This window comes from Capricornis sumatraensis, chromosome 12 (genome assembly GCF_032405125.1).
Source record: "Capricornis sumatraensis isolate serow.1 chromosome 12, serow.2, whole genome shotgun sequence".
NCBI lineage: Eukaryota > Metazoa > Chordata > Mammalia > Artiodactyla > Bovidae > Capricornis > Capricornis sumatraensis.
Genome location: NC_091080.1, coordinates 43,180,505 through 43,205,161, shown reverse-complemented (window position 1 = coordinate 43,205,161; position 24,657 = coordinate 43,180,505). Strand labels below are relative to the sequence as shown.

The 24,657-nt window shown below is 44.1% G+C and overlaps 1 protein-coding gene across 2 annotated transcripts in view; it reads left to right on the top strand.

Annotated features, from left to right (window-relative positions):
- Positions 1-24,657, top strand: part of ATP8A2 (ATPase phospholipid transporting 8A2) — a 402,437-nt gene that overhangs the window by 288,657 nt on the left and 89,123 nt on the right. The gene's annotated exons all lie outside the window — the stretch shown is intronic.

Here is a 24,657-nt window from a genome sequence, read left to right as displayed (position 1 = left end):
CTAGATACACGCCCGGCAACTGTTGACTGTGAGGTCATCAGGGTCGGCTGCTTGCCATTTTTACTCGGTGAATCCACTGATGTAGGCTCGGGGGTCTGGGACCTCCTCTGAGGTGCTGAGCAGGATGGGCGTGTCCTAGAGGGGTGACTTGTATGTCCCTGAACACAGCTTTGCCTCCTGTAAGGCACCAGGACAAACATGTAACACACTTTTCAGGTCCTTCCCAAGTCCAAGCGGTAGAGGCAGTTACCGAGCAGTGAATAAATCAAGAAGATCGTTGTGTAGCAAAACAAGCGTTTCCCAGCAGAGGTGCTTTGTACACACCAATCAGTTCTTTCTGTTCTTGAATTTTTTTTTAATTAGAGGATAATTGCTTTACAATCTTGTACTGGCCTCTGCCACACATCTACATGAATCAGACATAAGTATACATATGCTCCCTCCCTCTTGAAACCCACCCCCCCCAACCCCATCCCACCCCTCTAGGTTGTCACAGAGCACTGGGTTGAGTTCCCTGCATCATGTAGCAAATTCCCACTGGCTGTCTATTTTACATATGGTAGTGTATGTTTCCATGTTACCCTCTCAACTTGTCCCACCCTCTCCTTCCCTGACTGTGTCCAAAAGTCTCTTCTCTACGTCTGCATCTCCATTGCTGCCCTGCAAATAGGTTCATCAGTACCATCTTTCTAGATTCCACATGCATGGGTTAATTAACCAAGAAAACTATCCATAACGATGATCACCGGGTAAGGCTTGGTGCCTAAAATATCTGCTTCATGTTCTTTCCTTGTAGTTAAGGGTGAGTGTGGCCAATAACCATTTCATCTGGGGGATTTGGGGCAGAGGACGATAAAAGGGACAGCAGCCAACTGCAGAGAACAGTCTTCTAAATTAGAGGAGAATGACAGCGGAAGGATGGAATCAGCTGATGGGTGACTGGTTGACAAAGCCCCCTCCTTTGAAAGCCCCTCCCCAGAGAGATATTCCAGTGACCCCTCTGTGTTCACTGGCTCCAGTAACCCCAATTCAGATGTGTGTGAGTTAGGCTGGTCACCAGTTCATCAGGAGGTTGACCTTTGACGTGTGGAGGGACCATTCACTGTGTAGTCCGAGTTGCATGTTCTTTTGTGTGATTCAAAGGCTCAATGTAGTGATGAAATTTCCATAGTTGAGGACTTTCTGAAAAAAAAAAAAAACAAAAAACAAAAACCAGTGAGCTATTCTTGCCATCCAAGAGCAAGAAATTTGTAATACTAAATCACATTTCATTTGGGTATAAAAGCTTTTTTTAACATAAACCACATCATTTCAGTTTTCAGTTGGTTGGTCTGTTTCCATGAAGCAGAAGATGTTCTGAAATCTCCCATCACTGGCTGAGACCAAGGTTCTCATTAGACACAGAAGACAATATTGCTGTCGTTTTCACGTCCAGGGGCTGCTGGGTGGATAATCCACAGTCTGTGTTGAAAGGACTATTTCTTATCTCTGGTCTTGAAATTGAAAATATCGCCAAGTCATATCCATCCCTTTGGTGCTATGCTGGTCCTGTGGATTGAATGTTTGGGCCCCCCTCAAATTGGTGTTGAAGCCCTGAGTGCCCCCCTCCAGCATGGAGGTGGGGCCTTGGGGAGGGACTCGAGATAAATGAGCGGAGAGACAACCTGAGAGACAGCTTGCTCGTTCTCTGCTGTGTGAAAATGCAAGGATCTGAAATATATATCTGAGTCGCTTTGCTATACACCTGTAACTAACACAATATTGTAAGTCATCTAAACTTCAATTTTTTAAAATGCCTGACAGACACAGCAAGAGAGGGAAGAAATAGATACAAGAAGTTAGATATCTCCCACCCAGAAGAGGGCCCTCACCAGAGCCCAGTCAGGCTGGGACCCTGGTCTCAGATACTCAACCTCCAGAACAGGGAGAAATACATTCCTGCTGTTGAGAAGCCACCCACTTTGGGGTATTTTGTTACAGTAGCTTAAGCTGACTGAGATGGTTGGCAAAGGCTTTGGGGTGATGGTATTCTGGAAAAAAGACTGCATTTTTAAAATTATTGTTGTTATATTATCATAAGATTGTTTCTAGTGATTTTTATAAGGCATTTTTTGTAGGTCACGGGCAGTCAGGTTTTGGCAATGGAACGCGGTTCTTTTGAGTCGTAAAATTAAACTAGTCTCTGAAGGCGAATGGCATTTCTTACCAGGAGTCAAAATAGAATTACCTAAGAGACATGCCTCCTCATCTTCATCTTTCGCTGGTCAGTTATGTCCTCAAGCCTTTATAAATCAGAATATTGTAACTTAAACTCCCATTTCTTTTGGCTAAAGAGTTTTAACATTTTACGGGTTCTTTTTTACTTTGTTTTATTTGCAACATTCTGTAGGTTCCTGAGGTGAAATCCCTTAGTCGGGTCCACTGACCGCCTACATCTGAACCATCTGGGCTGCTTGTTAAAATGACAGCCTCTTTCTCTACCAAAAAACATACGTACTTGCAACACACACACACAGAATCAGAATCCCTGAGCATGGAGCCCCAGCCTCTGAATATTGATAAATCTCCAGGCTGTTTAAAGCTGGAGCACCCCTGCTCACCACACCTAAAATGTGACTCCTGACCTTCAAGCCAGCCCTGGGGGTTCCTGGAGAAGATGGCGTCTGGGTGTCCACGGAGGCCCTGCATCTCTGAACAGTGGGCCTGTGAGCTCCTACAGGTGGTGTGGCGTCTGCTCTCAGCCCCGCGCTCTAAACAGCAGATTATACCCAAAGACATTACCTCGTCCGCCACAGAAACGTACTGCTCGCCGACTGCTCCTTGCTTTTCCTTCAAAGTCCTTTCCATGGCTAGTAAAGAGGGAAAGAAACATTCACTTCAAAGCCGACAAACCGCTAACTCCGTCTGCAGTGCCAGGCTCCAGCCAGCTTCTGGCAGACGACAGCCCCTTTTTTTTTTTTTTAATCCAAACCCAGGAACGGGTTTACTTTTGAGTTTTATATACACACTTTGTATACACAGTGCAGATCCCAGTGGACTAAGAGTGAACGGGAAGGGGGGGTGAGTCTGGCTGCCTCCGTACCGTCCTTGGATCAAAGCGATTAATTCCTCCTCTTCCCTACGCGCTGGCTTTCTCTGGACTTTGCAGCTGAGCAAGATCTCAGGCGCAGGCATTTTCCATATAAATATGAAAAAAAGGTTTTTGTTTCCAGGTGCTTTAAGAGGTACGCCAAGAAGCTGGGGTAAGGGCCATCTCTGCTCAGAACATTCCAGAATGTCTGTGTCAGGCCGAAGCTGGCCTGAGGGCCAGGAGAACCCTTGTCCTCAGGTTAACTGTTGTGCCTTGGGACACCGCCATTTGTCCCCAGCACCCACCTTCCCTCCCGCCTTTGCTGAGGGGCCCAGTTTGTATCCCATCCTTGCCCTCTTGGATGAGCCCAGCCCCTTAGGGAGCCTTTCCACCCCTCAGTCCAGCAGGGAGCTTGTCCCTAACCCTGTGCTGTCATGGGTGGTTCAGAACCCTGCAGGTGGGGGATGCAAGGAAATGTTCACTGGGGGTTCCTGGCAAAGTCGCATGTCTGCTCCTGAAAGAAGCCCATCAGAGACTTGGTCTGCTCTTATGCACAGTGGGTAAGGTTGCCTGGAGTTGTTCACCACTGGTAGAGAGGCCAGCTCCAGAATCAAACTGCTGCTGTGAGAGAAGGAATAGAAAGACTGAAACCAGCAAACGTCTGTTACATGATTTTCCAGACAGCAGGTGCAGCAGCCTCGAAGGCCACCCCCGGTGCAGGCCCTCCCAGGAGCATCCTCCTGGGCTGCCTGGACACAGTGAGAAGCAGCTGTCAGCCTCCTGTGGACGGAGCTTTCTCTTATGTTTGCAAGTATAAGGGCAACAAAGAAAACGGGTGATTTTTAAAAAGCAGTCATAGGCTTTAATATCCTATGTTCTGTTTTACTCAAACTTAGGTATTTATAGATTTGTTTACAGATTTTGTAAACAGTTACTTGAGTGTTGCAATTATGAGTGTTTTAGATGATAATGTCCCAGAAACACCTAATGTGAATGCCATAAATTCATTGGAATTAATCTTTTAATACAGCAATATTGAATAGAGTTGGTCTTATTTTTCTTAAATAACATATTTCAGGAGCCTATGGCCTGGCTAGGGTGAGACGTGGTCATCCCAGTAAGGCAGGAAGTCCCATCAGTAGAAACTTGCCTCTTGGTTTGAAATAACTGTCTGACATCTTTGTACAGTGTTCTTCTGTGTGGAACTTGGCCAAATTATCTGTTGAAGTTCAGTTTACATTTTTCAGTTTATGCATTTTGTATAATAATAAGACTGACATCCAAGGAGGACCTTGCTGTTTCTAGATGACATGATCTGAAAAAATAGCAATAGGAATAAAATTAAGAGGTTAAGGACTTTCTGGGTTTTATGTGTCTGGCCTCCAGGGTTCCAACATTCATATACATTTGCCTCTTGAAGGCTTCCTACACGAATCCCTGAGTTAGTCACTAGAACTGAAAAATAAATAAAACTATAACAAAAAGTTCTTCACTAATAAAAGGGAAATCAAAAACAGTCGCTTGACCAGCTCTATCTAGTTGAGTTCTCACTATAAATATAGGCCTATAAATATCTGGGCTCTAAAAATCAGAAAATTCAGGCATTGGACAAGAGTTCTATCAGAAATTGGCTTTCAAAGTCATTACGTGTCACGCCAAATTGTTTCTGTTTTTCTTTCCTTGATTACCAAACAAGGAAGAAAGTATGCTTTATAAAATCCATTTGCCCCTCAAAGTAATTCCAGATTCTTCCTAAAGGAATGGGACCAGGACCCGCTGGATCCTGGCTGCTTCCTACAGGGTCTGCAGGATCCACTGAGGTCTAGGTTAATGTGACCTGAATCAAACTTCCATCCTATTCACTGCAAATCCTAACAGTGAAAGAGGGATGTGAATTAAATTAGCCTCGTGCTTAAGAAATCGATCAAGTTAAGTCAGTTGTCCATAAGAGCCATAATTGTGTTATTTCTGAGCCTTAGTTTTGTCAGGTATGAGAAACAGATAATATGTGACTTCCATAGTAGCTCAGTGTTAAAGACTTCACCTTCCAGTGCCAAGTAGGGTGTGGGTTCTCTCCCTGGTCAGAGAGTTAAGATCCCACATGCCATGGGGCCAAGAAACCAAAATATAAAACAGTAACAATACAGTAACAAATTCAACAAAGACTTAAAAATGGTCCACATCAAAAAATCTTTGTTAAAAAGTAATATCTATCTTTGGAGTTAATAAAGACATGAAAGAAAATAAGGTGGTTGTTCAGTTGATAAGTCATGTCCGACTCTGCAACCCCATGAACTGCAGCACACCAGGCTTCCCTGTCCTTCACCGTCTCCTGGAGCTTACTCAAACTCGTGTCCATCAAGTTGGTGATGCCATCCAACCATCTCATCCTCTGTTGACCCCTTCTCCTCTTGCCCTCAGTCTTTCCCAGCATCAGGGTCTTTTCCAATGAGTAACAACAGATGATGTCTATTGAGAAAGTACTATGTCCCAGACAAAATATACATTCAAATAAATATGCTTTGCCTGTGAAATTACATGTATAATAAATTAGCATTAGTTCATCTGATAATTCTCTCTACAACCATATGAACAGATAGGGGCTTAGAAAGAAGGAAACCAGCACCTTGGTCAGGCTGCGGGAGGCAGCTGGGGCTTCCTGAGTCCCCTGGATCTCAGGTAGGAGCCCTCACACGCTGTCACTATGGTGATCACCTAGGGCAATGCTGGGTGCAAACCAGGGATCAAATAAGTGTCAGTCACTTCTTAGAAACTTCTTAAAATTTTGGTCTTGTTAGATTGTATCTGAAGTGACTTGCCCTGCAGTTTCAGAGAATTTTTCAAATATAAATATAGAATTTCTACACATACTTGATATTTAAGCAGCAATTGAGGAGAATGAGATGGTTGGATGGCATCACTGACTCAATGGGCATGAGTTTGAACAAGCTCCAGGAGACAGTGAAGGACAGGGAAGCCTGGCATGCTGCATTTCATGAGGTCACAAAGAGTTGGGTATGACTGAGTGACTGAATAACAACTGTCTATGAACCCTAGTCAAGCCAGTTTCAAACAATGGCCTTTTTCTAACCACAGGACAGAAAGCCGAAATTTTCCTAGCCCTGCCCCCTGCGCTGTTCTCTCCATTCTGGGGATTTGTTTTATTTTGGCCTCTCATTTCAAGGATGCTGTGTGCTAATTTAAGACCGGATGGCTTTGGTTGCGAGTTCTTTTTCTCTGGGGTTAAAGGTCTTGTGGTGGTGTTGGCGTTTGCCATTCATTATGATGTTAATTTTTAAAATATCTGTCAGCAAATTGAAGTACACATTACATGCTGATTTTGTTTGTTTGGAATATTTATCCTCCATGGTCACAGAGGATGTTTGATGTGGTTTTGAACTTTTCCTTTCTGCAAACATGTGGAAATGTGTGTGGGGAGCCCTGGGGTTGAAGTTCTCTGCAGGGATTGACTTCTTCTCAAACATCTGTGAAGGGAGATGCCTGTCTGGGGACCAGAGCTATAGTTCTCCCCGCCACCCGCTGACATCCGGGTTCTTTAGGTTTATTCTATTTAAGAGATAGAGAGGTGCCTGAGAAAGACCAGCAGATACAGGATTCGTGCAGGAGAAGATAGGTTGGGTTAGGCTAAGAAGAGAGAAAACAGAATCTCAGCACACTATTATACATGCACCAAGTTCCCCTGTTTTGTGCGAATGAGGATGCAAAGCTCTTACTGACAGCGCCCCAGAGCACCAAATAGTGGAAGGACTTAAAGCAGGTGAGAGCTGTAACTGTTGTTGCCACGGGTGCTGCGAACTATCAGATGTTCATTGAAGTTATATGCCTTTTGGGTCAGATTAACCAGCTGTTGGGTTTTTTTTTTTGCATTCCTTTGGCAAAAGGCAGGAAAAGAGAACTCTAGGTTATCTGTGTCCATGTCTGTAGTGCACTTTCATCCACATATTTTTTTTAAGTAAAATTACTGCAGTGTGTTTTTTCTTAATTTTTAAGATTTTTTTATTATGGAAAATTTTAGACATACCATAATGTAAACACACGTCGTTAGCGTGGGACAAGGCGTCTCTTACGAGGAAATAGCCATTGATTTCAGAGTCTTACTTGATAGTACTCTGGGTCCATCCTAATCCAGCACCCTGTTGTCCTTTGTCTCCAATTTTGTTTTTTTCCATCTATTACATATTTTCTCTATTTATTTTCCCCAATTTATCCCACTCTGCCACCTTTCCCTTTTAGTAATCATAAATTTGTTCTCTATGTCTATGACTCTATTTCTATTTTGTAAATACTTCATTCGTTTCCATTTTATATCCTACACATAAGTGATAGTATACAGTGTTTGTCTTTGACTTACTTCAGTTAGGATCGTAATCTCTAGGTCCATCCGTGTCGCTGCAGAGGGCATTCTTTAGTTCTTTCTTGCAGCTGAGTAATGCTCCTTTGTATATATGTAGCACATCTTCATTCATCTGTTGATGGATATTTAGGTCATTTCCATGTCTTGGCTGTTGTGAATAGTGCTGCTGTGAACACTGGGGTTCAGGTATCTTTTCAGGTCATGATTTTCTCTGGATATATGACCAGGAGTGGGACTGCTGGATCATATGGTAGTTCTAGCTTTCGTTTTTTAAGGAACCACCACCCTGCTCTCCCTAGTGACTGCACCAGTTTACATTCCCACCAACAGTGTGTCAGGGATCCCCGGTCTTGATAAAGGATAGAAACAGAACGAAGGGTACATGTGGATGTGCTGGTCCTCAGGGTGCTGCAAACTCTCAAATGTTCATTGAAATGATATGCTTTTTGAGTTGGGTTAACCAACCATGGTGTTTGGTGTTCCTTTGGCAAAAGATAGGAAAAGAGAAATGGAGGCATCTTCCCCCACTCCACCCTGCGGCAGCATCTCCTTGCCTGTCACCTGTCCTACATCCCCTTTCCCCTCCTCTGGTCCCAGCCCCCAGTCCCATCCCCTCTTTCAGAACATGCACTTGACACAATGCTGGTTCTACTGCTGCTCTGCCTCTGGGTCTGGACCCGCCACCCAGGACTAGTCAAGCAGGATCTTCGTCTCGTGGACTGTGGGATTGATTCAGGAACGGCATGGTGTCCCACCAAGGCCACTTAGAGACAATTCAGGGATTATTTATAGAAACTAAGAGGAAAGGGAGGAGCTCTCTTGCCGCTGGGTTTGTTATATATTAGGGATATCATCAGTCTCGAGATGCCATGGGCCACCGCCAAGAGAGTGTGTGACCAGGGATGAATCGAGCACAGAGAAAAACCAAAGTGAGAGATGATGGCATTGAGTGTGCACCTGGATCAAGCTCTACCTGAAGCTGGAATGATCTGTGAACTTCCAGATACATTAAATCAATATATACCCATTTTTGCAGAAGAATACAATTCAAGTTGGCTTTCTGGTACTTCTGAAAAGGGTTCTAATTAACAAAAAAATTGCTAAGTTACAGACACAAAGAATAAAATCAGCTGGGTCAAGCTAAGGTAACAGGAACCCTTCCCTTCTGGGAAACTGGTTATGTTGTAGAAAAGCAGCTGGTGAATTTCCCTACTGTGCATCTTGCAACGGAGGTCAGAGAGTCAGGGTACCAAGGGAATTTGCCTAGTTTTGTGGCTTTCCTATGCCCTTCTCCTGGCATGCACCACCCCCAAGAAAAAGAAGACATGAAGTGGTTCTTCAAAAATGAAATGGAAGGAAATGGAAGTTTTTCTAAGATGGGCCTCTTTCTCTCTGCAGCCAACAATTCAACATGGCTCAGAGTCACATGGTCCTGAGCAATACTGTCCTATAGAAATATTAATAGAACGGGAGACACATTATAACCTTGAATTTTTTAGCAGCCCCGTTAAAAAAAGGAAAATGGAACAGATTAAGTTAGCTTTATTAATGTAGTTAGCCCACCGTTTCCAAAGTAGTATCACTTAAACATGTAGTCGACATTAAAAGAAATTATTAAAGAGGTAATTTGCACTGCTGCACTAAATCTTTGCAAGCCAGTGTATATGTTGGACTTGGAGGGCATCCCAAGGCAGCCTGACTCAATGACTAGTGCCCAGTAGCCACATCTGGACAGCAACTAATGTATCAGACAGTCCAGCTCTTAAACAGCAGTTTCACGCTCCAGAGCTAAATTTAGTGCAGGCGAGATTAAGAGATGGGAAACCCAGGCTCAGATAAGACTGGGGCCTGGGAGAAGCCTGGCCTCCAGGACCTTCCTCTGCAGCATGGTGTGGGTGCCTGACTTTGATCTCTGTCACCTGCCGTGAAAAGGGTCTTGGCTCTTACAGGAGGCTTCCCCTAAAGAAGAAACTCTGGGGACCCCAGAGCTGTTGTTCATTGCTGCTGATTAGTTGCTTTAAACAAAGTATATAAACCAAGACTTATAAAGCATGGATCTGACTTCAGGTGGTTTTCCCAAAGTGCTGGCTAATTCTCCGACCACATCCACCTGGACGTGGGATGGAAGAGGTCAGGATGGAGGCCTTTGGTCACTTTTCTATGATGGGGCAGCCAGCTGAAAGGACCTTCCTGGTGTCTCGGTGGTAAAGAATCCACCTGCCAATGCAGGAGACATGAGTTCAGTCCCTGGGTGGGGAAGATCCCCTGGAGGAGGAAATGGCAACCCACTCCGGTATTCTTGCCTGGCGAATCCCATGGACAAAGGGATCTGGTGGGCTTCAGTTTATGGGGTCACAAAAGTCGGACACAACTGAGCATGCACACAGATGCAACCAACTAAGGAGTCACTGGAGTCACAGGAACCAGTGCCACCAAAAATAAACCAGATCTGTTCTGAACAGGGGGTTAATTTGTTCAGCAAGTGGCAATTTCAAGTAGGAGTCTTAATTCCTAAGATTGTAGGAACCTCCATCCCTTTTATTCCTTCTAGAGTTTCAGGCCATCCTTCCAGCCTCATTGTGCTGGATACAAGCCCTACTGTTTCTACCTCCTAAATATCTCTTACCTTGTCCCCTTCCATCCAGTTCAGCTCCCACCCAGTTAGTTAGTGCTACAGAATTTCATGGCTGGACCATTGCAGTAGAGTAGCCTCATGACTGGTTTCTCAAAATCTGTCTAGACCCATTGTTCTGTGCAGCCAAGTGACACTGTTAGTCGCTCAGTCATGTCCAGCTCTTTGTGACCCCATGGACTGTGGCCTGCTAGGCTCCTCCGTCCACGGAATTCTCTAGGCAAGAATAATGGAGTGAATAGCCATTCCCTCCTCCAGGGGATCCTCCCCGTCCAGGGATCAAACCTGGATCTCCTGCACTGCAGGCAGAATCTTTACCATCTGAGCCGCCAGGGAAGCCCTCTGCAGCCAAAGTGGCTTTCAAAACAGAAAGCTGATGGAGTTGTCCCCCTGGCCTCCAAGTGTGCTCAGGGTAAAACTACAGGCCGTTTGCCAGGCCTGTTTGTCCAGTGCCCACTCCCACCCCACCCACACTGGCCTTCCTTCACTTCCCCGTTTAAGTTCTCACAGTGTGTTTGCTCCTGCCCCCACTTCCTAATGCCCTGGTCTCTACTTTGTACGGAGCTAGGGCTCACCTGGTGTTCACACCTCAGATGAGTCGTTTCTTCCTGCAGGTACTTTTTCTTGTGGCCTTGACAAGGTCGAACCCTCCTAGGTGTGTGTTCTCTTAACACAACTTACCTCTCTCCCTTGCACTTACCACAATTAAAAATCTACCTTTGTGTGTGAGATAATACTTTATACACATTAGGATAGCCACTATTTAAAAAGACTCAGAAGAACAGCAAATGCTGGCAAAATGTGGAAAAATGGAATCTTTGGGCATAGTTGGTGGGCATGTAAAATGGTGTGGACACTGCAAAAAAACAGTATGGAGGGTCCTCAAAAAGTTAAAGAATTACCACACGATCCCATAATTTCACTTCTTATTCCCGAAAGAATTGAAAGCAGAATTTTGAGGTATTTGTACACTCTTGTTCGAAGCAGCAGGATTCACAATAGCCAAGAGGAAGGAGCAGCAGAGTGCCTGTCGACGTGTAATCAGTTACACAAATGCAATCTGTGCATGCCGTGGAATGCTATGCAGCCTCTGCATAGTATGGATGGACCCTGAGAACAGTAGGCTGTGTGAAATCAGCCAGTCGCAAGAAGACAGACACCATGCCGTGGAATGCTATGCAGCCTCTACATAGTATGGATGGATCCTGAGAACAGTAGGCTGTGTGAAATCAGCCAGTCACAAGAAGACAGACACCTTGCGGTTCCACTGTATGAGGAACCTGGAGTGGTCACAGTCATTGAGGCAGAAAATAGAAGGGGATGCTGGGAGGGGAAATGGGGTGCTGTGTTCCATGGAAGCAGAGTTTCAGGTTTGCAAGATGAAAACATTGCAGGACAATGTAAAGATAGTTTACACTATTGAACTTAAAAGGCTTAAGATGATAAACTTTATGTTATTTTTATCACAATTTTCAAAAATTTATATTTATGTGATTTCATAATTCATATCAATTTTGTCCTCTATTTGTATTTATGTGGTTTCATAATTCATGTCAGTTTCTTCTTCTATTTATATTTATCTAATTCATATCTATTTCTTCCTCTAAATTGTAAGTTTATGAGGAAAGTGAACCCTCTTCAATATATCTTTGGTACCTACCTCTGCTCTTTCCTGGCATTCAGTAAGTATTTAAATGAATGGATTAATAAAGCAGAATTAAACACCTCTCCTGTAGAAATGGAGAATGGATTTGACTTTGTGTAATAGGTGCTTAATATCTGTTTGCTGAATTGATAACAAAAGCAGATGCCAAATAGTCCAACATTTGGAAATAGCCTGGCACACGATGTGCAAGAAGTGATTGATTAGTTAATTTACCATTTTCTGAAGTGTGCTCAAAAAACCAGTGCACGAACCATACATTTTTCCCACCAAAAGAATGATTTCTAGATTTTAAAAATTTTGAAACACTTCCAGTTAAAACTGTAGTTGAATAACTTTTAGCTACATGGGTGATATCTGTGGTAAGTGTTTGTTGTTGATGTTGGTATTTGTGTAGAGTTAATATTAAGGTTTAATTACTTAGTGGAAATGGCTGTTTTGGAGCAAATATTAAAGGAAAGGCAAATGTGGGATAGAAGTGAGTACCTAGTTCAAGGAAGTACTAAGCTAATCATTTTCCAACAGTTTTATTACTGGAGATAAAACTGATGAAGTTAGTGGCTCACAGATAGTTTTAGCAGAAATGTAAATTCTCTTAAAAAGCATTATCAGACAGCATTTTCATTATTCTGTTGAAGGGATTGGTTATTTTTAGAGTAATAAATACAAGCACATAGCTGGAGAGGAGGTTTTGGTCAAGAAAATGTCATAGGTAGAGTTTCATCAGCAGCTGGCCTGTGATAAATCTGAGATGATTTCATGGAAGAAACAGACCTTCTCTGGAGGGTGTTGTGCCTTTAGTCAAAAGGGGAAGCATTCCAGGCTTGTGGCTTAAAGCTGGAGTGGATCTGACACCAAGAACCACTTTGGGACGTAGAATTTCAGTGTCATGTAAAGTGATATTACAAGAAAGGAAAAAGTTTGATTTGTACCCAATACAGCATCTTCATTAAAAGAAAGGAAAGCGGTAGGTACAGTGATTTCTATGCCCAGTGAAACCAGAAGAAGCAGCGGTGGGAAGCAGAGACGGAGGGGAGAGTGATTGATACGGGAAGGACATGAGAAGTCTTAGTGTGATGGAGAAGGCCAGGTGGGGCAATGAAGCTGGAAGGAGAGGGCTTTAAAATTTCACCAAAGGAAATTACAGGGTTGTTGAGAAATTTTCCAAGACATGGCATCAAGAAAGAATGAGGGTGACCATAAATAAAGGTCCTGTAACATAATGAGTCTGGGTTTTACCTTCTTATGATCAATGTGGGAAAATTAATTCTTAGAAACAAAAGGAAATAGAGGGCATAGGAGTCTCATTTTTTGTTGACTTTCTGATGACTGAATCATTTTAAATGAATAAAATTGTAACCCTTGTCTAGGCTGTTAAAAAAAAAAAGTCTTCATTCCACCATTGAAAAATAATTAAATATTGGATTAGAACATTACAGTAGTTTTCTGTTATATAAACTTATTGATTCTAGATGAAATTTTAAAAAAATCTGAGATGATCACAGTTTTAGAAAATAGCTTATTATGCCAGAATGGTTTGTTTTGAACTGGAAACATAAAATCAAGGAACAACTTTAGATAATTAACAAAGTTGTCTACTTGGGGATGTGCTCATTGTGTTAAAAGAAAAATTGGTCCTTTGATTTTCAGTGTTTTCAATGACTCAGATTTAGTGGAATAATTAAACAAAGGCAGTATTCTCATACAAGGCACGAATGTGAATTCTATTCAAACCTTTTAAGACCTTCTTCTGGCATAGGTCTTAGTGATGGGTTATCATCTTCTAGAGGCTGTTTCAGGCCATTTGCTCCCCAAAAACTTTTTTTTAAAGAAAAGCAATTTGTCCTTTATTCTTCTATATATATTTATGTAACTACAAAGATTGGGGTTGTCATTTTATTTAAGTGTTTATTTTATGTTGGAATATAGCCAATTAACAATGTTGCGATAGTTTCAAGTGGGTGGCAAAGCAAGTTAGCCATACATATCCATGTATCCATTCTCCCTAAAGCCCCCCTCCCATCCAGGCTGCCACATAACACTGAGCAGAGTTCCCTGTGCTCTACAGTAGGTCCTTGTTGGTACTCCACTTGAACTATAGTTGTGTGTACATGTCCATCCCAAACTCCCTAACCATCCCTTCTCCCCATCGTTCCCCCTGGTAACCATTAGTTCTCTAAAATGGAGTTTGTCATTTTAGAAAGTTGCATTTGGGGGCCACGTTGTCCACAGAGCCCCACCCCTCTTTATCCCCTAAACTTTCGATAGGGTGAAATGAGCTTCCAAATCTCAAAACTCTGAACAATGAACATCTGACCGAAAAAGTGACGTGTTGAAGCTGCGCTGTGTGTGACTTCTCTATGTCGCTTTGCTGTGTTTCACAGAGAGTTGGCTGTATTTGGTAGTTTTCCGTACCTCTCGCCTTCTTTCAGGCTAGCTCTTGGCTTTCCCTTTGATGTCCTGTCACGGTCGCGCCCTGCTCTCCCATCTGACTCTGGTCATGTCTATGGGGCGTCTCCTTTCATGTGCCTTAGAGCAAGTGCCTTTCTAAACTTTTGTATGCTGCCGTAGTGGCTCCAGACTAAATTAACTTATAGATCACAGTTTTGCCCAGGTGTCTTCTACCAAAATCTGTCACCATGAATTCTGACACCATCCTATAAGACCCTCAGCCCCCTTTGACGTAGCTTAGGAAGTGGCTGTGCTCATTAAGAACTCAAGAAGGACATAATCCTGGAGTCAGAAGTAAACCACATATAGACATATAATTACCTAGAGCTTGTCAGGGTCCATAGCAACTCAAAGAATGAATTTCCTTTTCCTTCTGCTTCAAGGGGAGTGAGCAGCTCATCCATAGAGGGCTGTCTCTTGGCAAACTTGCTCTGTGTGAAGTAGGGCCTCCCTGGTGGCTCAGATGATAAAGAATCTGCCTGCAATGCAGGAGACCTGGGTTCGATCCCTGGGTTGGGAAGATCCCCTGGAGGAGGGCATGGCACCCCACTGCAGTATTCCTGCTTGGAGAATCCCCATGGACAGAGGAGCCTGGTGGGCTACAGTCCTTGGGGTCCCAGAGTTGGACGTGACTGAACTACTAAACACACACACACAGGAAGTAGTTAAACATTCCACCAGGTTCAAAAGTGTAATTTTTCTGTTTTTTCAGGATTCTGTCAAATCAGGAGCAACCAAAATAAGAGAAGAGAAAACATATGATTAGCATTGTTTCATCATATTAATTAAAACACAGTGGTAGTTTCAGCTTGAGCAGATCAGTCACTAAAACCAGGGGAAGCTGCTCCCCTATTGTTAGTCTTTACAGTGAGACCTTAAGTGGGAATGAAAGGTTTGAGATGACTTCTGGCTTTGCAGCAGAATTTAGGCATTGTGAGGATCTTTCTAGAATACCTTTAGATCAATTCATGTAAAATTTTCAGAAGAATCTTTACAATAAGATAACCATTTTTCCTCTCCCAAGAGTTACTAAGTGTCTTTACAAGTTCTGTGTCTCTAAATGAAAAATGCAATCCCCTCTACTCCTGCATGCCCCCTCCTAAAGCTACTCAGAATGAGTTAATCTTTTCAACAGAGCAGCCAACTTTTCCAGCAAAGGAATTTGCAGTCTTTGTGGTTTGGGTAGAAAGGTGGTTCATTTTACCAGTTTCTCGAAGAAATATGTTCCATGATAAATTCAATCTTTCCTCTAAAAAGAAGTTCCCCGAATCTACTTTTCTGCACAAATTTTGACATGTGGGACTTTCTCTCATGAAGCAGCCAAATGCTGAGTCTGTGTGGACCTGGGCAAACAGTGCTGGGTCCAAGGTTAAGGATATTTATTGCTGGAGGCATTACATGTATTCATATCCAGGAAGAGCAAAATCCAACACGTTGACAGTGGTTTTGAAATATATTAATTTGCCTTCTCTTGTCTTGGGGGAATGTTTCTCTCCCCACTCCCCCTTTTAATCCTTTTCCACACTTGGTAGAATTTGGAAGGATTTTTGCCAGGAGTAACAAGCGAAGGCAGACAGTGTGTGAATACACAGGAGAGCTGCTGGTTTCATTGCAGACTTCAGAGAAAGTTCCATGCACTCTGACTCTGGCTTGGCATACAGGAAATTCCTCCAGGGTCTGCCCGATGCAATAAACAGACCTCCTGCATCTAACCACATCCACACCAAAGTTTCTTATGTGGGGTTCCTTTTGCTCTTTGTGTAAAAGTTAAGGGTCCCAGCATTCCTATGCCAACTCCTTTAACCCCTACACTTTGGAATTGGCGTATGGCTGTGTTTAGGGGTTAATAGGCCTTGGGGTTTAATAGGACTTATTCTGTATTATTTATGCACACACAGAGAAGGTAGACGCAGGAAATGGATTCCCTGTGGACACGCTTCTGAGAAATCTTACATTACTTCAGGTTTGTCAGAAGGCTCACGGGGTCACATTTGCCTTCAGGTGACTCACTGAGGACGGGGCTCATTATATGCAGCACAGGTGAGTTTTTCGGTAATTCGTGCAGCCCCCAGCCGGCAGCCCCAGTGTCACTGAAGAGAGGGCTTGTTGGAAATGCTGAATCTCAGGCCCTAGTCTCGAACTACTGGACTAGAGTCTGCATTTGTAACCAGAGTCCCAGGAGGTTCGTAGGACATTAAAGGGGAAGAAGCCTGAGTTAGGTCTCGGCCACCAGAGTCCCATCCCAGTAAGATCGTCTGAGAGCGTGTGGGGCAGAGTGGAAGGAGGGCAGGGAGGACATCGGCTGAGTTAAATTATGCTCATTAATTCAATTTGAGGCAGGAATGTGTGTAAATAAACGCTGGCAGCTGCAGAGGCTCTGTTTCCTGCCGGGCTCAGGCTGGAATGCAGGGACCAGCACCGCAGAAACCCAACTGCAGACCAGTGCAGCAGCCCTGTGACCACGAGATAACGCAGAAGAGATGGTCTTGCCCTGCAAGGAAGGTTTTCAGGGCAGCATTAAGCGCCAAACCAAAGGAAGCTGGAGAGGGCTGTGCCAGCCAAGATCAAATCTCAGTTGTTTGAAAAGATGAAACACCCTGGACGGCCCCCTCCTCTTCCTTTAAATCAATACAGATCAGATTTCCAGGGGTTCAGATGAGTGGGACAGCGGCCGGTCCCACACAGCCTGCTGGCAGATAAGTGACCTGTTCACATCACCTCTTCCCTTACAAAGCTGAGTCCCTGAGAAGCAGGGAGGGGAAGAATGAGTCTTAGAACAAGAGCATCCTTGGTACCATAAACCTGTAAATGTTGACAGGGCTGGTTCTTGGCATTTGATGTTCATGAATGGTTTTGGGGGATGGAGCCATCCTCCCCGGATCGTGTTTATTAAACTCCTCGTACCGTGCTGGGCAAGGTGCTCGCTTGCGTATTGCCAGGTGGTTCTTGTGCTGCCCTTTGTAGGAGCTTGTTGACTGCCACGTGTTCCAAAGAGACATCTGTTTCCCGGCTAGTAATGACCGGTGACTCCTTGTCCCCACTCAGCAAGGAATGGCTGTCCAGAGAGGCAGATTCTTCCCTCATTTTATCTGCAAATGTTTTTTTAAGCCTTCGGTGCCCTTGCTGATCAGAAGGGCTCACCCAGTGCTGGGCACTTTACTGAATGCTTCAGCTATTTAATCCTCACTACAGTTTCCATTTCTTAGACAAGAAACCAAGTTCTGGTGAAGCAAAGGAACTGCCGTGGTTGCTAAGTCAGGGAGGGAGGCAGGATTTGACCTTGGGCTGCCTTGAGGGCCCCTATCAGCCCCGGCCACCCTCCCAAACACAGCCCCCCTTAGCCTCTTAACATGCCTCCCTGCCACTGCCTCCCAGAGGGCTTCCTGCCTTCTCCGTGCTCTCAGAGTCCTCTGTGTCATTTAGTTATGAAAAAAGATTATCGTTATTATTACAGACGAGTGTGTGTGCACGTCCCTCACTCGCTGGACCGGTAGGGATCTTAGGAGAGGGCCTGGCTTAGGACGGGCTGGCAGTGATCAGAGGTGGCTCCTCCTGAATGCCCCCAGCCCCGAGTCTCCATCCTTGTGCCGTGCCCTGTCCTGGGTGGCGGGTTGGGGCGGGGGGGACGGTGAAGGGGAGGCTGGGTGATGGAACTTGACCGCTGAGTGATTCTGGAGGGGCGAGGAGAGCCCTTGTCCCTGGGCTTTGTCCCACGTGTGCTTAGTTGCTCAGTCATACCGGACTCTTTGTGACCCCGTGGACTGTAGCCCGCCAGGCCTCTCTGTCCATGGGGGTTCTCCAGGCAAGAATACTGGAGTGGGCTGCTGAGGGCTCTGTGGAAGCTGCTTTGAAAAGCTAGAGAGCCCCCTCCTGTGTCGGCCACTCCAGGTAAACTGGAGAAAACACTACCAGCCCCTGAACAGTCCAGCCCCAACCCAGAGACGCCTCAGTGCCCACTGTTTCTGGTTATCTACTTTCTTTCCATTGATTCTATAGTCTTGTCCCCTAGAAGTCATAACCCAAGTGGAGGGAACTTCAGTCAGCGTGTTTGTGGAGTTGAGGTGCTTTTTCCTCTCTGAAAATTGGCCTCTGACGCAGTCACGGGCATTGTTTCCACGCTTTGCTCCCTGATGGTGTGTTTATTTACCTAGACCCACACCACCTCTCTCACCCTGAGTAATCCAATATTAACTTGTAATAACCAGGATTTCTACTGAAGGAAGGGGTTTGTTCAGGAAAAGCGAAGGGAACTGAAGATTCAAAATTCCAGAGAAACTGAATTAAAACCCTACCAAAGAGGCTGTGGAAATGTCTAAGTTAAGAGAGCCATCTCCAATGTAACATGGCATTATAAAAATCTTTCTGATTAATAAAAATAATAAATTAATTAAAATAATATATTTTTTAAATTAAACTTTTGAAAAAAGAGAGCAACCTCCCAGAGCAGCACATTACTGCCCCTCTGGCATATACCTTTATTTTCAAGTTGCATTTGGCCTGAAGGGAGTTTTATCTCTAGGGATATTGTCGTAGCTAGTTCTGAAGCTGGCGAGTCGTGGCGCATCCCCTCTTAGATGAGGTTATGTGTTTATGTGCCCGTAGCAATCAACAATGCCATGCATTCCACCCTACCTAATACAAACCCTGTCCCACCCCTCTCCAAAGATGCTGGATCATGGGAGATGATGGTGAATTAAAGTGATGCTGGGGAAATTAGGTCATACATCTCAATCCGCTCTCATTCTGGAAGATTCTCACAGTGGACTTGGTGGCTTTGGGCTCTGGCTGGACTTGACCGCATGTGCTTTTTGTGTGCTTATGGCAGGAGGGCATTCGTGCCCTAGTTTTACAGGCAGTGACTGTTGGACGTTGTCCCCTCCTCTGGTCTCTCTATTTTGGGCCACATCTGGAAGCATAGCCTGCCTTTTACAACAGGTCCCTAAATCCAGACAAGGGTGTTACACACAGCTGCCGCCATGATGGCCCCACACTTTCCATGTGTGCTGGGTGCTGACTGCAGGAGAGGGGTGGTCCCCCTGGGTTTGACCTCATGGACAGAGCGGCTCCCCAGCCACTCGGGGGATCTGTGCCAAGCAGCAGCCCAGGGCATCTTTGTCACATCTGGTAGCTGTTGAACGGCACGTAGGAAAAATGTTCTGAGACTTGGGGCCTCCTTCAGTGGGACCATCAGAGATTTACTGCCATGAACATGGAAAATTATGAGAAAAACATGAGGAGGCTTCCATTTGCCAGGCCCTTTGTGTTCCGTAGGCTTTACAGATGTGACATCACAGGTTGTTTATTATATTATAGAACCCAGTTTGCAAAGCAAAGGGCATCCACTTCGGCTGTTGACAACACCCAGTCAAGAGGCAGACAGAACCTTTTCCCATGGACTGGTTGACTCTCTGTAACATCCAAGTGGTCTCGCCAAACATCCATGCTGTGTGATTACATTCGTAGAGAGTTCAAAAACGTGCCAAACTAATTTATGGTGTTAGAGGTCAGGGCTGGGGTTACGCTTGAGTGGAGGAGGAGTGAGAAATGGGAGAGGCCTGAAGAGTCGTCTGCTGAGTTTCTGGGGGCTTCCATCAGAGTGCTGTGTTCACAGTATTCGTTTTGCAAAAAGGAAAGCCCGTTTGCGATGTACACATATTATCTGTGCACTCTGTCATGTACATGTTTCATTTCGATCAAAACTTTGATCAAAACTTTACATTTATAAGTATGACATAAGAGCATACGGATAATGTTCTTTCCTCAATCTGTCGTGCTTAGTCACTCAGTCGTGTCCAACTCTTTACGACCCCAGGGACTGTAGCCCACCAGACTGCTCTGTCCATGGAATTTCCCAGGCAAGAATAGTGGAGTAGGTTGCCATTTCCTCCTCTGGGGATTTTCCCAACCCAGGGATTGAACCTGCACCCACGTCTCCTGTGTCTCCTGCATTGCAGGCGGATTCTTTACCCGCTGAGCCATCAATCCACCTCTCATTAATAATAATTGCAGAGAGGAGAGAGGAGGCTGCAGATTGAAGTGGGTGTTTCCTGCAGCACTGGAGGTGGGGACCCCATCGGCTGTGTGTTATCTGATGACCCTCCCTACAAAGCTTTGGATTGTCTATTGAGGGTCCCAGGTTGGTTTTTTGGCTTGGGTTTCTTTTTTCTTTTTTAATAATAAGCATATCAATATGTTTTTTAACCTCAGTAGAATGCTTTTGAATAAAAGCTTCTGTTGCTGCTTCTGCAATGAATAATCTTCAATATCCCTTTCAATAGGCTGACTTGGAAATTAGTACCATGTGGGTGATGATCACAGGAGGGGCAGCACACCCTGTCGTCAGTGGGCAGAGAGACAAGAAAGGACCAGACCGAGGGAACCCAGCATTTACACGGTGGGGTGGGTAACGTCCTTCTGCCCACCAAAGATAGCACAGGATAGTAGGCAGTACATGGGCTATACCCTCCAAGCTCCTCTGTCTATGGGATTCTCCAGGCAAGAATACTGGAGTGGGTTGCCATGCCCTTCTCCAGGGGATCTTAGCCACCCAGGGATCAAACCCGGGTCTCTTGCATTACAGGCAGACTCTTTACCATCTGAGCCACCAGGAGAGCTCCTAGGCAGTACTGCAGTGAATAGAAAGATGGGTTGAATAACTCAGTCTTTTTATAAAAATGCAATGGCTACATTGAGCATCTTTTCATGTGCCTTTTGGTATCTGTATGTCTTCTTTGGACAAATGTCTGTTTAAATCTTCTGTCCCTTCTCTTTCCCTTTTGGCACAAGTTTGTTTTCTATGTCTGTGGGTCTATTTCCATTTTGTATATAAGTTCATTTTGGATGAACTTTTGGGGAAGTTCATTTTGTCATTTTTTTTTAGCTGCCACAATAAGCAAACTCATATGATATCTGTCTTTATCTGGCTTACTTTACTTAGTATGATAATCTCAAGATCTATCCATGTTGCTGCAAATGGTATTATTTCATTCTTTTTTATGGCTGAGTAATATTCCATCATATACACCCAGCCACACTAAGTCACTTCAGTCTTGTCTGACTCTTTGCAACCCCATGGACTGTAGCCCACCAGGGTCCTATATTCATGGGATTCTCTAGTCACTGGAGTTGGTTGCCACTTCCTCCTCCAGGGGGTCTTCCCAACGCAGGGATTAAACCCACATCTCTTGCGTCTCCTGCGTTGACAGACAGGATCTTTATCATCAGTGCCACCTGGGAAACCCATATATGCAACACATCTCCTTTATTCATCCGTTGATGGACATTTAGGTTGCTTCCATGTCTTGGCTATTATAGATAGTGCTGAGTGAACATTGGTGTGCACGTTATCTTTTCAAGTTATAATTTTCTCCATACGTATGCCCAGGAGTGGGATTGCTAGGTTATATGGTAACTCTGTTTTTAGGTTTTTAAGGAGCTTACATACTGTTCTCTATAATGGATGCATCAACATGTATTCCCATCAACAGTGTAGGAGGGATGAATTAGGAGTTTGGGCTCAGTATATACATACTACTATATATGACAGATAACCAACAAGGACCTACTAAATAGCACAGAGAACTATATTTTATAATAACCTATAAAGGAAAAGAGTCTGAGAGAGAGCTTACACATACTCACACACACACACACACACACACACACACACACACGAATCACTTTACTGTACACCTGAAGCTAACACAATATTGTAAATCAACTGTACTTCAATTAAAAACTCAAATTGAAAAGAAAAATGAAATAACTTTGAGTCACTATGATATTCCCAATCTGAAAAGTTAGAGCAATATCCTGACAGAGTATTTAGTAAGCAAGACAGTCTGCTTCAATAAAGAACTTTAAAATACTTTGTGTAAATTTTCTAAAACTAGATAAGAACTCTTTTTTTTTTTTTTTTTTCCGTAAAGAAAAAGTGCAGAAAAAGCTAAAAGCAAAAGGACAGTGACCACACAGAGGCTGTGTGCAGCAGCCTCTCGGGGGTCGGCAGTGGGGGTTCAGGCAGCGCCAGGACCGGAGCCACGTTTCTGGACCAGTCGATGCATCTTCCTGTGTGAGTTCAGTGGCCCTTCTCAGGGATGGAAAGTTTACTGGAATAGATCAGTTTTTCCCCCCATAGGTTTAAGTTTATGGGCAAGTTCTATTTCTGATGCTCCCTTTTTCACCTTAATATGGCATTTTTTTTCCCTTGACCCGGGCTGTGCCAAGAAGCAAGCCATTTCAGCTTCATCACCTGAGACTTCCACAAAGGAATAACGCAGTGTTGTCTGAAGCCCATTTCAGACTATCATTTGCTCTACTATCTTGTTGCTCTTACTGTTCCGATTTTCCCCATTTCCTAGCAGAGACCTTGTCTCTTTATTGCTGTTAAATTTGCTTTCTCATCGTCAAATATGTCACTGAAATGATTTTTCAAAGATAATAAAAGGTTTTATGATTTCAGGAAGTTGAAAATCCTGGGGTCAGAGCATTGTATGCACGAATTTTGTTGAAATCACTGCCTCTCTGCTTCTTGGCTGGAGGACTCTTGAAGACGTGGTTTCATTTCTCTTAAGAAAGTCCCTGACATGTGGTCTGATCATAACTCTGTTCACACTTGCTTGAGGCTCCGTGGCGGATGAAGAACGCGTTCTTTCGGAAGGACTATTATTTTAGGCTCAGTTTGGGCTTTTTTATGCAAACCTTAGCTCTTTTCCTGTTGGATATCATCAGTACCGTTTCCGCCCCCTCCCTCCCTGATGCAATGACCTCTTCTTCACCTTCATGGTGGTTGATCTCTGGGCTGCACTTGATCCTGAGGCTTCTAGAAATTCTGTCTTTTGCTTCTGAAACATAGTTCTCTCCTATCTTTCTTAACTGTTTCTTTACCTCCATTTCAGTGGCACATCCCTAAAGTATAATTAGTCTGAAGGATTCTTTGCTTACTTTATTTTAACTTTCTCTTAGGTTACAGTGTATATACCAAAGTCTTCAATTTCAGCTAAAAACTAATGACACCTAACTGTCTTTCAGCCAAAGCTTGATAGTTGCCTGCAGCTTGATTTACTTAGAAAATAGAGACAGGTCTTTTTCACCTTTTGTATCTCTTTGAATACCTAACAGAATACCTGGTACATAATAAATATTAGAAGGATGGAGAACATGATCACACTGGTAAAAATTTAATTGAAACTTAATTAAATTAATTTCTCTGTTAATTTTATGAACTTCTTCTAATAGTGCTCAGTTGCTCAGTCATGTCCGACTCTGCGACCTGATAAACTGCAGCCCACCAGGCTCCTCTGTCTATGACACTTCCCAGGCAAGAATACTAGAGTGATTGTCATTTCCTTCTCTAGGGGATCTTCCCAAGTCAAGGATTGAGCTTGTGTCTCTTGCATCTCCTGAATTGGCAGGTGGCTTCTTTACCACTGAGCCACCTGGGAAGCCATTCCCTAAGTAATGTTGAAAGATGAATTAGGATGTTTCCTTTCCCAGACTCTTCTGTCCTCATGCCATGTTCTTTATTGATACCTTTTTACCTGAGGACCCACCTATCACACTTCTTGTACAAGTGCATCTTTGGGGATCAAGGTGACACTTTGCAGAATAGTTTTTTCCTAGATTCTTGTGGGACAGACTGCTTTTGATCTTAAGTCTACGGAGCTGAAATGCTGAAACATTTGGGAAACTTTTTTCCTAGGGAGAGATTTTTATGGCCAAAAGTGAATCTTCCATAGGGCTGAAGAAAGATCTATGAAATTTAGCTTTTAAAAACAAAGTTGTGTTTAAGTTCTGTGGAAACAGAAGGTACTGCTTAGACAGAACATGGCAGATGTTATGAAAATTTGTTTTAAAGCATTTCCTTTAGGTTAAGTCACGTTTGCCAAGTTCTAACCTGGAACGCACTCTGACAGCTCAGCGGAGCTCACAGCTGAGGGTGTGTGGTGGCCACGGGTTTGCAGAGGGAAGGGGTGTCCATCGTTGTTAGAGTATCATGCTTCTCTTTCTGAGGCCAGCAAGCTCCCTGATCTTTGAGATTTACTTTTGTCTAATGAAAAATGTGGGTTAATCAATTACCAGCTTCCCTGGTGGCTCAGCTGGTAAAGAATCAGCAATCAGGTAAAGAATCAGCAATGCAGGAGACCTGGGTTCAGTCCCTGGGTCGGGAAGATCCCCTGGAGAAGGAAAAGTCTACCCACTCCAGTATTCTGGCCTGGAGAATTCCATGGACTGTGTCCTTGGGGCCGCAAAGAATCTGACAAGACTGAGCGACTTTCACTTTCACTTTTCAATAGACATTCTACTTGGGTCTCACTGGAGAAAACCATAGATTTTCTTTGATGCGTGCTTTGTTATGCCCAAGTCGCAAAATCTCCCAAAGACCCCCAGGGAGCCGATATCCGATGCAAAAGCAAGAGAGTTTTTATTACCAAGCTGGAGCTGGGGCTCCCACCGATACCGACACA